This window comes from Lucilia sericata, unplaced genomic scaffold, assembly GCF_015586225.1.
Source record: "Lucilia sericata isolate MDLA Ls3-8-SP2 unplaced genomic scaffold, ASM1558622v1 Contig000499F_arrow, whole genome shotgun sequence".
NCBI lineage: Eukaryota > Metazoa > Arthropoda > Insecta > Diptera > Calliphoridae > Lucilia > Lucilia sericata.
Window position 1 is genome coordinate 263760 of NW_023994513.1, and position 15030 is coordinate 278789.

Genomic DNA, 15030 nt, shown 5'->3' on the forward strand with positions numbered 1-15030 from the left:
TGACTTTCATCGCGCTACCAAAATTATAAATGAAAAAAATAAACATACAATAACATTAAAGAAATATGTCTTTGTGGAATCATGAGTATGAGTAATTTTTATTCCCTTGGTCATTAATTGTTTTTAAAGACTTGACTCCCTCAAATTTATCATTTGCTTCTTTTTTGGTGTTGTTTTGTTAATGGTTGTGTATTGTGACTGTGTTGGGGGGGACCTTAAGGTAAAATTATTTTCTTGTGTTTCAAGGCTTTTAAGGCTGCCCCCTGGTAGATAGTGTTTTTTGTTGTGTAGTGTTTTTTAGTGCTTTGAAATAAGTTGTCAAAATGTTAATTATGAAGAGGTATTATTCACTCTCCTCTATTGTTGTTGGCGTAGACTTGATGATGATTAGAAAGTTCTTAATACAATGTTTGTTTATGACACAATTATTAAATAAATATTGATTTGTGACACTCAAACACTGTCATTTTAAGGAGATAACTATTAATTTATCTCATATATATAGGATTTAGTTAATGTCCAATTAGATTAAGTCCACTTTTGGGATTTTCATTTAAATTTAAACCAAAATCTAATCACATTTTTCTAAATTCTCTTTCTATAAAGAAAAATTATCAAATGAAAATTAAATCAAATATTTTTCATATTACTGCACCACAACAACAATAAAATTCCTTTAAACATTTTAAAACTCTTATTTGCAGAACAAATCAAAAATCATCATATTTTGCTGTACAACCAACCATCATCAAAATTGATATAAAATATATACAACCAACCAACGAACCAAAAAAAAAAAAAAAATATTTATTGTTCATTAAAATTCCATATCACGTTTCTCAAATAGATTTTTTTTCATTTTTTCATTTTTGCCTTTAAACAAATAAACAATTGCAAAAATTTTCAACTCAAAAATATATAAATACTTTCAGTGTACTATTGTTAAAGGGAGAGAGAGAGAAATCACATGTATAAAAAAATAAAAATAAATACAAATATTTTCATACAGTTGAATTTAATCAAGACAAAAACTGCACATTTTTTTAATAAATTTATAAATAAGAAAAAAAATCATAAAAAAACAATATAACAAAATTTTATAAAAAACTGCTAAAACAATACAAAGTCATAAAATTATAATGAAACGATCATATAAACTGGTCGCATCAGTTTTATGTGAATCCTCCTACATTATGTTTAACATCTCAATCAACCCATCTAGCCCCCCACCCCCATCAATGTCAAATTCACCATTTGCGGCCATTGTTAAGTTTGTTGTCAAAGTTATGAATGAGAAAAGTTGGATAAAGTTACAAAATTTTAATTTTAGTCAAGTTTTATACAAAGAATCTACAGATCGTACAATTTTCAATAGAAAATCTATTGATCGTGTATTTTTATAAAGAAAATCTATACTGATTGTATCATTTTTTATATCGTGATCGTGAAATTTTCTATAGAAAATTTATAGAAAATCATACTGATCGTGAAATTTTCTATAGAAAATCTACTGATCGTGAAATTTTTTGTAGAAAATATACTGATTGTGGCATTTCCTATAGAAAATCTATTGATCGTGAAAATTTCTACAGAAAATCACACTGATCGTGAATTTTTTTTTATAGAAAATCTACTGATTGTGACATTTTCTACAGAAACTCAACTGATCGTGAAATTTTCTGTAAGAAATCATACTGATCCTGAAATTTTCTTTAGAAATTCATAGTGATCGTGAAATTTTCTATAGAAAATCATAATGATCGTGAAATTTTTTATAGAAAATTATACTGATCGTGAAGTTTTCTATAGAATATCGTACTGATCGTGCAATTTTCTATAGAAAATCTACTGATCATGAAATTTTTTATACAAAATCTATTGATTGTGAAATTTTCTTAGAAAATCTACTAATAGTGAAATTTTTTATTTTTTCCAAAGAAATTTTCTTTAGAAAATCATACTGATCGTTAAATTTTTTATAGAAATCATACTGATCGTAAAATTTCTATAGAAAATCATACTGATCGTTAAATTTTCTATAGAAGATCTACTCATTTCTAAAGAAAATCATACTGATCGTGAAATTTTCTATAGAAAATCCAGTGATCGTGAAATTTTCTATAGAAAATCATACTGATCGTGAAATTTTCTATAGAAAATCATACTGATCGTGAAATTTTCTATAGAAAATCATACTGATCGTGAAATTTTCTATAGAAAATCATACTGATCGTGAAATTTTCTATAGAAAATCATACTGATCGTGAAATTTTCTATAGAAAATCATACAGATCGTGAAATTTTCTATAGAAAATCATACTGATCGTGAAATTTTCTATAGAAAATCATACTGATCGTGAAATTTTCTATAGAAAATCATACTGATCGTAAAATTTGCTATAGAAAATCATACTGATCGTTAAATTTTCTATTGAAAATCATACTGATCGTGAAGTTTTCTATAGAAAGTTTACTGATCGTTAAGTTTTCTATAGAAAGTTCACTGATCGTGAAATTTTCTATAGAAAGTTTACTGATCGTGAAATTTTCTGTAGAAAATCATACTGATCGTGAAATTTTTTATAGGAAATCTGCAAATCGTGATATTTTTTATAGCAAATGTACTGATCGTGAAATTTTCTATAGAATATCATAATGATTGTAAAATTTTCTATAGAAAATCTACTGATCGTGAAATTTTTAATAGAAAATATACTGATTGTGACATTTTCTATAGAAAATCTTGTGATCGTGAAATTTTCTGTACAAAATAATACTGATCGCGAAATTTTCTGTAGAAAATCATACTAATCGTGAAATTTTCTATTGAAAATCTACTAATCTTGTATGATTCTAAAGAAAATCTACTTGATCGTATTTGATATTAAAAGTTTCCACTTCTGAAGTGCTCCGTTGCACAGTGGTATAGGAAAAAAAAAAGAGGGAAATAATTCGGTAACTTCTAAACGGTTAATCCGATTTTAATGAAATTTGGTATGCACAAAGAGGAGGTGTTGTCGAGTTTAGGTTTTGAATTTGGACCTTATAGGCCAACCAGGGGCCCGGCGGGGGGTCCTCAAATTAGGACACCTCGGCTATGTTAAATTTTTAAAACGATCCTATTTCTTCATTTGAGTTCCGATTTAAAAAAAATTTCGTATATAGAATCTCCTCATCGAGCACTATAAAAAATGTCGTCGTAGCAGTAAATTATCTCTTATAGTTTAGGAGATATTCGCATTTGAATATTAAAATTTTAAAATTTTTACCGTCCTTACTTTAGTTTTTTTGATAATAGCAGGTCCAAATATTTCCGATTTTCGCCATTTTTTTTTTATTTGCTTAACAACAAGTTTATATACCAAGCAGTGAAAGAATTATGTAAAAATCATGACTGAGTCCAAAGTTATAGGCATTTAAATTTAAAAAATTAAAAAAAGGCGATTTTTTGTCATTTTTTTGGGAAAAAAGTATCTTTTTCTTTTTAAGTTATCTAAAAAGTTTCTAAGAAGATGTATATAGAATTTATACTTTTTGGAAAGCTGACTTTACATAAAATACGATAACAAAACGAAACAAAACCTAAAAATTTTTGATACCGAGGGGACCAGGTCCATCCAAAAAAACCCTATTTTTTATGGAAAATTAAATTTTGAGCAAAAATTCTCAAATCGCATAGTCGATATCAAATTATAGTGATCTGTTTTATATGACCCAATAAGTTCTTAATCATTTTGTAACGGGTTTCGATAACCCCGCCCCTGGTATGGATATAATAGGCAAAAAACCAAAAAATCCCATTTTTGGGATTTTTTAAAACTTTTTTGGGAATTCCGGGATTTCTAATAAGAAAATTCGAAATTTTTATTTAATTTTGGATTTTGAGTAAAAAAATCTACCTAACTGTAAAATTTCATCAAAAAATATTCATAAATAAAATTTTTATTGCAATTTGAAAAATTTGTATCTTCGCAAAAACTGAATAAAAAACATTTTTTAATTTTTTTTAAAAAAAGTATTCCGCGAATTTTTTAATTTTCAAAAATTATATACAGTTTTGAAAAATAGACAAAATTACCTTTCCATTGATATATAACATGCCTACCTAATGTTTTTTAAGTGACAAATTAATTAGGGAAAACTCAACATCTTTTAGAAAATTTACCTAGCACTATTATTTTCATCCATATATGTAACAAATTTAAGAGTTAACCTTATGGATGAAAATAATAGTGCTAGGCAAATTTTCTAAAAGATGTTGAGTTTTCCCTAATTAATTTGTCACTTAAAAAACATTAGGTAGGCATGTTATATATCAATGGAAAGGTAATTTTGTCTATTTTTCAAAACTGTATATAATTTTTGAAAATTAAAAAATTCGCGGAATACTTTTTTTAAAAAAAATTAAAAAATGTTTTTTATTCAGTTTTTGCGAAGATACAAATTTTTCAAATTGCAATAAAAATTTTATTTATGAATATTTTTTGATGAAATTTTACAGTTAGGTAGATTTTTTTACTCAAAATCCAAAATTAAATAAAAATTTCGAATTTTCTTATTAGAAATCCCGGAATTCCCAAAAAAGTTTTAAAAAATCCCAAAAATGGGATTTTTTGGTTTTTTGCCTATTATATCCATACCAGGGGCGGGGTTATCGAAACCCGTTACAAAATGATTAAGAACTTATTGGGTCATATAAAACAGATCACTATAATTTGATATCGACTATGCGATTTGAGAATTTTTGCTCAAAATTTAATTTTCCATAAAAAATAGGGTTTTTTTGGATGGACCTGGTCGCCTCGGTATCAAAAATTTTTAGGTTTTGTTTCATTTATCGTATTTTATGTAAAGTCAGCTTTCCAAAAAGTATAAATTCTATATACATCTTCTTAGAAACTTTTTAGATAACTTAAAAAGAAAAAGATACTTTTTTCCCAAAAAAATGACAAAAAATCGCCTTTTTTTAATTTTTTAAATTTAAATGCCTATAACTTTGGACTCAGTCATGATTTTTACATAATTCTTTCACTGCTTGGTATATAAACTTGTTGTTAAGCAAATAAAAAAAAAATGGCGAAAATCGGAAATATTTGGACCTGCTATTATCAAAAAAACTAAAGTAAGGACGGTAAAAATTTTAAAATTTTAATATTCAAATGCGAATATCTCCTAAACTATAAGAGATAATTTACTGCTACGACGACATTTTTTATAGTGCTCAATGAGGAGATTCTATATACGAAATTTTTTTTAAATCGGAACTCAAATGAAGAAATAGGATCGTTTTAAAAATTTAACATAGCCGAGGTGTCCTCATTTGAGGACCCCCCGCCGGGCCCCTGGTTGGCCTATAAGGTCCAAATTCAAAACCTAAACTCGACAACACCTCCTCTTTGTGCATACCAAATTTCATTAAAATCGGATTAACCGTTTAGAAGTTACCGAATTATTTCCCTCTTTTTTTTTTCCTATACCACTGTGCGTTGTCCACCTTTTACTACTGTTGATAGCTGAAATTTTAAATAATAACTGAAATTTAATTTGAAATTCAAAAAGTATTTAACTAATTTAAAAATTTATAATTTAAAAAATTCTTAATTTAAACCTGATGCTGTCGGTTACATATGAATTTAACCTCTAATCATATAATTTGTTACATTCGCTATTTGGCTGTCATATAAAATGACAATTTAAATTTAATTGTTTAAAATTTGCCGTATAGATTTCAACCAATAATCGATACATGTGTGAGTGTGTGTATGTGTGTTGTAAATAAATATGAATACACATTTACCACATACAAATGAATATAAACATTTTGAAAATAAGCTTTACAAGTTAAACATAATTTTGCAAATATGTTGCTTTTTTTACAGTGAGCGTTAAAAGTGAGTTAACAGCTGAAGTTGATTATGTTAAATTTCTAGAAAACATAAATTTGAGTTAAAAAATCTAAAGGCTTCAGTAATATTATATAAGTTTTCATACTATTTGTATAATATTTTTAGGTTTTGTTTAGTGTTTATTAACTTTTGAGGCTCATGGTTTATTGGTGTTTATGCGATTGTTGCAAATTTTTATTCATTATTGAGTTGACTCAAGGACATAATTGGCTTTTAGCCAGGCACCTGTATCATTAACATGTTACATTTTAGAGCAACATTAATTAAACTTTATATTGCAAACGCAAACAACAATGAAATTATAAATCATATAGAGATATTATATCAAAAAGCTAAAATTGATAGAAATATCAATGCAGAATAATAAATAATAAAAACAAATCCCAGCTGGAATTAACAGGGCCTTGATTAAGTAAAATTTAGTTTATAAATACAGAATGTCTAATATGTTTGCCAAAGATCAAGATTGGATCAAGATCAGCAGGTTGTGTGAAGCTGTGATAATGTAGCAACAGATTTGTCTGCATTATGATCAGTTGACCTTCTACTGATCGTGCAATTTTCTATACAAAAAATACTGATCCTACAAATTTTGATCGCAAAATCTATTCTTCTATAGAAAAATCTACCAATTGCATAATTTTCTTTATGAAAAGAATCGATCGTAAAATTTTCTCTAGAAACTGATCGCACAATTGATGATCAGATAGTCTATATTATAATTAAAATATAAATATGCCTTTAGCAAATACATTTTTTTAAACCAGCCCCTGTATATTTACTACATTCTGCTACTTAACTATGCATGTATGCTGTCAAGTTATTAAAACACATTATTGACATGATCTAAAATTAACAATTTATGTTTATGCATGTTTTTATATGTTATTACTATTTGTATTTTAAACAAGTACATTTTAAAAATGTTGTTAAATATACAACCATAAAAACATAAAATAAATATTTCATCTATTTACTGGCAATTCGAAAAATTATTGAGTCCAAGCATAATGTCAATATTGATTTATTATTTTAACAGGCAGCAACAGCGGTGACATAAAATAGTTTGATATTTGCTTAAAAATACAAAATGTATTTCAGCAAAAGTACATAAACTATTAATCAATATGCAGAATATTCTAATAAATATGCATAATTTTTTTAGTTGGGTAGTTTCGAGTAGTAAGATTTGAATAATCTTGAATATCTGAATTTTTAGTGAGAGATTCATAAAAAATGCTTTAAAAGTAGATTGTCCAGACAACCATCTCTAACAAATCTTATTTAACGCTCAATTTTCTATAGAAAATATACTGATCGTGTAGTTTTGTATTAACTGATCGTAAAAAAATATAAATATAAATCTACTGGTCGTTCGTGATCGTGAAATTTTCTAAAAAAAATCTACTGATCGTTAAATTTTCTATAAAGAAACCTATTGATCATTAAATTTTCTATAGAAAATCATACTAATCGTGAAATTTTCTATAGAAAATCATACTGATTGTTAAATTTTCTACAGAAAATCATACTGATCGTGAAATTTTCTATAGAAAATCACACTGATCGTGAAATTTTCTATAGAAAATCATACTGAGCATGAAATTTTGTGTAGAAGATCGTGCTGATCGTGAAATTTTCTATAGAAAATCTACTGATAGTGAAATTTTCTATAGAAAATCTACTGATCGTGAAATTTTCTATAGAAAATCATACTGACCATGAAATTTTCTGTAGAAGATCATACTGATCGTGAAATTTTCTGTAGAAAATGATACTGATCATGAAATTTTCTCTCGAAACTCATACTGATCGTGAAATTTTCTGTAGAAGATCATACTGATAGTGAAATTTTCTATAGAGAATCTACTGATCGTGAAATTTTCTATAGAAAATCTACTGATCGTGAAATTTTCTATAGAAAATCTACTGATCGTGAAATTTTCTCTAGAAAATCATACTGTTCGTGAAATTTTCTCTAGAAAATCATACTGTTCGTGAAATTTTCTATAGAAAATCTACTGATAGTGAAATTTTCTATAGAAAATCTACTGATCGTGAAATTTTCTATAGAAAATCATACTGACCATGAAATTTTCTGTAGAAGAAAAGAAAGAAACCTATTGATCATTAAATTTTCTATAGAAAATCATACTAATCGTGAAATTTTCTATAGAAAATCATACTGATTGTTAAATTTTCTACAGAAAATCATACTGATCGTGAAATTTTCTATAGAAAATCACACTGATCGTGAAATTTTCTATAGAAAATCATACTGACCATGAAATTTTCTGTAGAAGATCATACTGATCGTGAAATTTTCTATAGAAAATGATACTGATCATGAAATTTTCTCTCGAAAATCATACTGATCGTGAAATTTTTCTCTAGAAAATCATACTGAACGTGAAATTTTCTATAGAAAATCATACTGATCGTGAAATATTCTATAGAAAATCATACTGATCGTGAAATTTTCTATAGAAAATCTACTGACAGTGAAATTTTCTATAGAAAACCATACTGATCGTGATATTTTCTATAGAAAATCATACTGATCTTGAAAATTTCTCTAGAAAATCATACTGATCGTGAAATTTTCTATAGAAAATCATACTGTTCGTGATATTTTCTATAGAAAATCATGCTGATCGTGAAATTTTCTATAGAAAATCATACTGATCGTGAAATTTTCTATAGAAAATCATACTGATTGTGAAATTTTCTATAGAAAATTTACTGATCGTGAAATTTTCTATGGAAAATCATACTGATCGTGAAATTTTCTATAGAAAATCTACAGATCGTTAAATTTTCTTTAGAAAATTGACTGATTGTGAAATTTTCTTTAGAAAATATACTGATTGTGAAATTTTCTATAGAAAATCTACTGATCGTTAAATTTATTAAATTTTATGAAAATCTTATTTTTTTTTTTTACAAAAATTAAAATTTTTGAGAAAAATGTATTTTTTAATAAAAATTTATTAACTATTTTCCTCTAAACAATAATACCACACCGCCTTAATTCCTTACAAATTCTTAACTGACATTTACAGATAATTTTTGGTATTAATATGTTATTTTAATGTAAATTTTGTGGTTAGAAATTGTAATGAACTACGTGCAGTAATTAACTGGAATTGAAAAATACAAAAAAAAACTTACAATAATGTAAAAGAAGCAAAAAAAAAAAAGAACTTAATTAGCAGATAATTTATATAACTATTAAACGCATTAAATAATAATTCTTTAAAGCTAAAAGAGAGAAACACTTTAAAAAAGGCAATGAAACTAAAAGAGGTCAAATGTTATTAAAACGCTTAATAATAGTTAAATATAAATTGTTTGAAATAAATATAAAATCTTGGGAGTATTTTTTCAAAGGAAAAAAATTTTAGAAATAAAAACTTACTTGATGTAGATGTTAGAATTGCGAACAAAAAGAAGGCTGGAAAATCTGTAAAGAGAAGACAAGATTAAAATAATTGATTAGAGGTTTTTAAATAAATTTATTTTAAAGAGATTTTATTAAAATGATAAAAATTATAGAAGTTGTAGTCGGCTGGCAAATACTGTATTAAACTGAGACATTTCATTGATTACAAATCATGACTTCTATAAGCGAGAGAATAAGCGCTAAAGCAAATAGAGAGCAAATGTTTCCCAGCACTCTCTTTAAATGTCCGTCCATCTTTTACAAGACGGACGGACAATGTTAAATTGACTTAAATCGAAAACAATTCTCAATCGATTGTTCTTATTGATCACCTCAAACGCTTATAGTGATGTGGAGTATAAAATCTTAATCCCAGTTTCGGATTAGTTCTTTCGTGTTACAAATTGTTCCACTTCTTTAATATGTATGACTATATTTTATCTCCAAGCTAAAATTCTAAAATTAAATAGACCTTAAAATAGTATTTTTACATGAATTGTATGTTTGTAAGTTGCAAAAAAAAACAAACCAACAAGTATTTTAAATGAGTACATTTTGTTTAAACGTTCGCTAAAAAAGTGCCTAGTGCGCTGCGCTGTCTTATTTATTGTTAGACATAACTGTCAATATAATGAACTGTACCAAAAAATTATACATACGAACAAAAATGACTTTACCATAGCAAAAAAATAAATTCGATATTGTTTATGTTTTTTTTTCACAATTTTTTTTTTTTTGCCAGCTCAAGTTTAGACAACAGCCACACCTGTTTAACGAATTGTAAAACGTTTTTGTTGCTGTTGTAGTTGTTGTCGTAGTCTTGTCTTCTTTTAAACAACTATTTAGAATACGGTACTTAAGAAAAAAATATTATAACTACAGGCCGCTGGAACAGTGGAATGTTGTGGGAAAATGCTTTCTTCTTGAATGGATAAGTTTCTATGGAAAATCTACTAATCGTGACATTTTCTATAGAAAATCATACTGCTCGTGAAATTTACTAAGGAAAATCTAGTGATCATGAAATTTTCTATAGAAAATCTACTGATCGTGAAATTTTCTATAAAAAAATTTAGTGATCGTTAAAATTTCTATAGAAAATCTACTTATCGTGAAATTTTTTATAGAACATCATACTGATCGTGAAATTTTCTATAGAATATCATACTGATTGTGAAATTTTCTATAGAAAATCTTCTGATCGTGAAATTTTTTATAGAAAATCATACTGCTCGTGAAATTTTCTATAGAAAATCATACTGATTGTGAAAACTTCTATAAAAAATCCACTGATCGTGAAATATTCTATGGAAAATCATACTGATAGTGTAATTTTCTATGGAAAATCATACTGATCGTGAAATTTTCTATGGGAAATCGTATTGATCGTGAAATTTTCTATAGGAAATCATACTGATCGTGAAATATTCTATAGAAAATCAATTTAATTTTCTTTAGAAAATCTACTGATCTTGAAAATTTCTATAGAAAATCTACGGATCGTAAAATTTACTAAATAAAATCTAGCGATCATGAAATTTTCTATAGAAAATCGCACTGATCCTGAAATTTTCTATAAAAAAACATACTGATAGTGAAATTTTGTATAGAAAATAAACTGATCGTGAAGTTTTCTACAAAAAATCGTGCTGATCGTGAAATTGTCTGTAGAAAATCTATTGACCATGAAATTTTCCATAGAAACTCTACTGATCGCGAAATTTTCTTTAGGAAATCATACTGATCGTGAAAGTTTCTATAGGAAATCATACTGATCGTATAGAAAATTATATTGATCTTGAAAATTTTTGTAGCAAATTATACTGATAGTGAAATTTTCTATAATAAATCATAATGATCGTGAAATTTTCTATAGAAAATCAAACAGATCTTTAAATTTTCTACAGAGGTCATACCATTCGTGAAATTTCCTATAGAAAATCAACTGATCGTGAAATTTTCTATAGAAAATCATATTGATCGTGAAATTTTCTATAGAAAATCACTCTGATCGTGAAATTTTCTATAGAAAATCTACTGATCGGGAATTTTTTCATAGAAAATCTACTGATCGCTTAACCTTCTATAGGAAATCATACTGATCGTGAAATTTTCTATAGAAAATCGTATTGATCGTGAAATTTTCTATGAAAAATCACTCTGATCGTGAAATTTTCTATGGAAAATGATCGTGAAGTTTTCTATAGAAAACCATACTGATCATGAAATTTTCTATAAAATATCGTACTGATCGTGAAATATTCTATAGGAAATAATAATGATCGCGACATTTTCTATAGAAAATCATATTGATTGTGAAATTTTCTATAAACAACCAGTCTGATCGTGAAATTTTCTTTAGAAAATCTACTGATCTTGAAAATTTCTATAGAAAATCTACTGATCGTGAAATTGACTAAATAAAATCTATTGATCATAAAATTTTGTATAGAAAATCGCACTGATCATGGAATTTTCTATAAGAAAACATACTGATCGTGAAGTTCTCTATAGAAAATCAAACTGATCTTTAAATTTTCTACAGAAGTCATACTGATCGTGAAATTTGCTATAGAAAATTATACTGATCTTGAAAATTATAGAGTGAAAATGTCTATATATAATCTTATCATAGAGAAATTTTCTATAAAAAATCTACTGATCGTGAAATATTTTATGGAAAATCTACTGATCGTACAATTTTCAATGAAAAATTTATAATATTTTCATAGAGAAATTTTATATAAAAAATCTAATGATTGTGAAATATTTTATAGAAAATCTACTGATCGTACAATTTTCAATAAAAAATTTATTGATCGTACAATTTTCGATACAAAAATCTGTTGAATGACTATATGACATAAAAAATCTCATGATCGTGAAATTTTCTATAGAAAATCTATTGATTGTGCATAGTATGATAGAGAATATATTTATCCTATAATTTTCTAAAGAAAAAATGTTGTTCGTATAATTTTTTATACAAAATATGATTGCAAAATTTTCTATAGAAAAAGAATTTTTTACATATTTACTTAATTTTTATTTAGCATTTATAAATTTGTTTAATTTTATAGATTTCGTTGCACTGTGCGGTGTGAATAAAATATTCTTACAATAATTGGTATTATTGTACTTTAAAGATAAAAATCTGTTTGCGGTCTATTTTATTTTTTATAATAATTTAAAGAAAAATAAAAATGTAAATTAATTTTTTTTTCATAATAATTTTGAAAGCATAATAATATTTACATAAATTTGAAATTAAGAAAATAATGAGGTAACGTTTTAAAATTTAAGAATTTGAAAAAATTTATCGAATTAAAAAAATAAAATGAAATGATTTAAAATGTAGAAAATTTTTGTATAAAGAAAAATTATGAGTTTTGATTCCCAAGATATTTTTATAACGAACCTTAAAGTATCCATAAGTAGATTTTGAATCTTCAAGATCATTGTGAGGGGTCTTACATCTAGGCTTAATCGCTTATAGTTTTTATAACATTTTTTCCCAGGCGTGCCTTAACTGCCCCATTCTTTTTTTTTAGTCTAAGCGACAACAAATGGTTTCTAGTTACAAATTCGAGTTGAATTTCTGTGTTTTATTCAAATGTTTGTCTACGAAAATAAAAAAAGCTTTATGCTCATGTCGATTTTTGCATTTCCCCCCTTCACTCGCGACAAACTATTTCAAATGGAAAACAAGACAACGAAAACAAATTCTGTTTCTTTTTTTTTAAAGAATATTTTACAATTTTAAACCCGTTACACTTGAAAAAATTGTACAATGTTGAGTCAAGTGTTTAAAATTTATAAGAAGACAAATACAACAAAAACAACAGATTTCTTAGTTATATACCATTTACTATATTCTTTAGATTTTTTTCTAAAATTTTGACACCTGAAGCGCAACGAGCAGAACATTACGACACCTCAACTGCCTACAACAATGACGATAATGATGTCGACGATCGTCATTATCAACATCACAATAATAATACTTAATAATGAGAATGATGTTTCAGTTGATAATATTTAGTTATAAAGATGTGGTTGGCTAGTGGCTGTAAGTTGTTGTTTAAAGATTGTTTTTGTATCTAAAGACATTATAGATAGAAATACTATAGTATACATTCACCGTTAAAAAATGCATAATAGAAATAATGTATATAAGGAACAGCAACAACAAAAACAAAAACAGTTGTAATCATGGTATAAGTATTAACAATTTATTTTGCCACATTGCCACAAGCAGTTGCATTAAACAGCTTGTAAAATGCGCGGTATCTTTGAGGTTCTGAGGTTTAATTTAAGTAAAATATGTTCTACAACAACAACAACATAATGTGGTCAAATACTTACTATACACTTGCAATTTGTATTTTAGCTGTAGTCGTCATATTGGCTTTTGAATATTTGTGATTAAAGAACAACAAAAAAAAAATATGATATTAAATATACAAGGTATTCTGAATGAATTTTTATTGCCAGTAACTAGGGGTCAAGTTGTGGTTGGTGGGAGGGGGAATAGAGAAAAAAATGTTTTTCAAAATTAATGTAAATTATTTTCAATTTTAACTATGATAAAGTTTTATAAAATAATTTTAGTTAATAAATAAAAATCAAAGTCTAGTCTATAGTCTAGTCTATAGTCTAGTCTATAGTCTAGTCTATAGTCTAGTCTATAGTCTAGTCTATAATCTAGTCTATAGTCTAGTCAATAGTCTAGTCTATAATCTAGTCTATAGTCTTGTCTATTATCTAGTCTATCATCTAATCTATAATCTAGTCTATAGTCTAGTCTATAGTGTAGTCTATAGTCTAGTCTATAGTATAGTCTATAGTCTAGTCTATAGTCTAGTCTATAGTCTAGTCTATAGTCTAGTCTATAGTCTAGTCTATAGTCTAGTTTATAGTCTAATCTATAGTCTAGTCTATATTCTAGTCTATAGTCCAGTCTATAGTCTAGTCTATAGTCTAGTCTATAGTCTAGTCCATAGTCTAGTCTATAGTCTAGTCCATAGTCTAGTCTATAGTCTACTCCATAGTCTAGTCTATAGTCTAGTCTATAGTCTAGTCTGTAGTCTAGTCTATAGTCTAGTCTGTAGTCTAGTCTATAGTCTAGTCTATAGTCTAGTCTATAGTCTAGTCTATAGTCTAGTCCAGGGGTCGGCAAACTACGGCTCGCGAGCCAAATGCGGCTCTTTGTATGTGGAGCTATGTCTCTTTAGTTTCATACGCAATTTTTTTATTTTATAAAAAAATATATATACATACATATATTAAAATATTTCTGAATAGATTAACGAGCAGTGTTTGTTAAAACTAACAAAACAATTCGCAAACGTTTCTAGAATATACACAACATTTCAACTTTGTTTAATCCTTCTGTATGTGTGACAACTAACAAATGAAAGTTTAGAGTCGTTTGTGAAACTTTAACCAACAAGTTATGATCCAAACTTTCTAAAACTATACAAAGCTATCTCTCCTATTGAATTTGTTCCATGTACAAGTTAGTATTGTAAGAAAATGTTTAATTCTTTAAATTTTTAGTTGAAAAGTTCCCTATAAACGATGGGGTATCATGAGCGCTCCTACGAAGTGCCATTAGATAAAATGTAAAACAAGATCATACATTACGAAATTTTTGTGTTTTTCTAATTAAAAAATATTTTT

The 15030-nt window shown here is 26.6% G+C and overlaps 1 protein-coding gene across 2 annotated transcripts in view; it reads right to left on the minus strand.

Moving 5' to 3' along the window:
- LOC119605591 overlaps window positions 1-15030 on the minus strand; it is a 150065-nt gene that overhangs the window by 75836 nt on the left and 59199 nt on the right. For both annotated transcript variants that reach the window (XM_037958797.1, XM_037958796.1), the window contains one exon: window positions 9325-9369. The gene's annotated coding sequence lies outside the window, so the exon portion shown is untranslated. The remainder of the gene's footprint in view (window positions 1-9324; window positions 9370-15030) is intronic.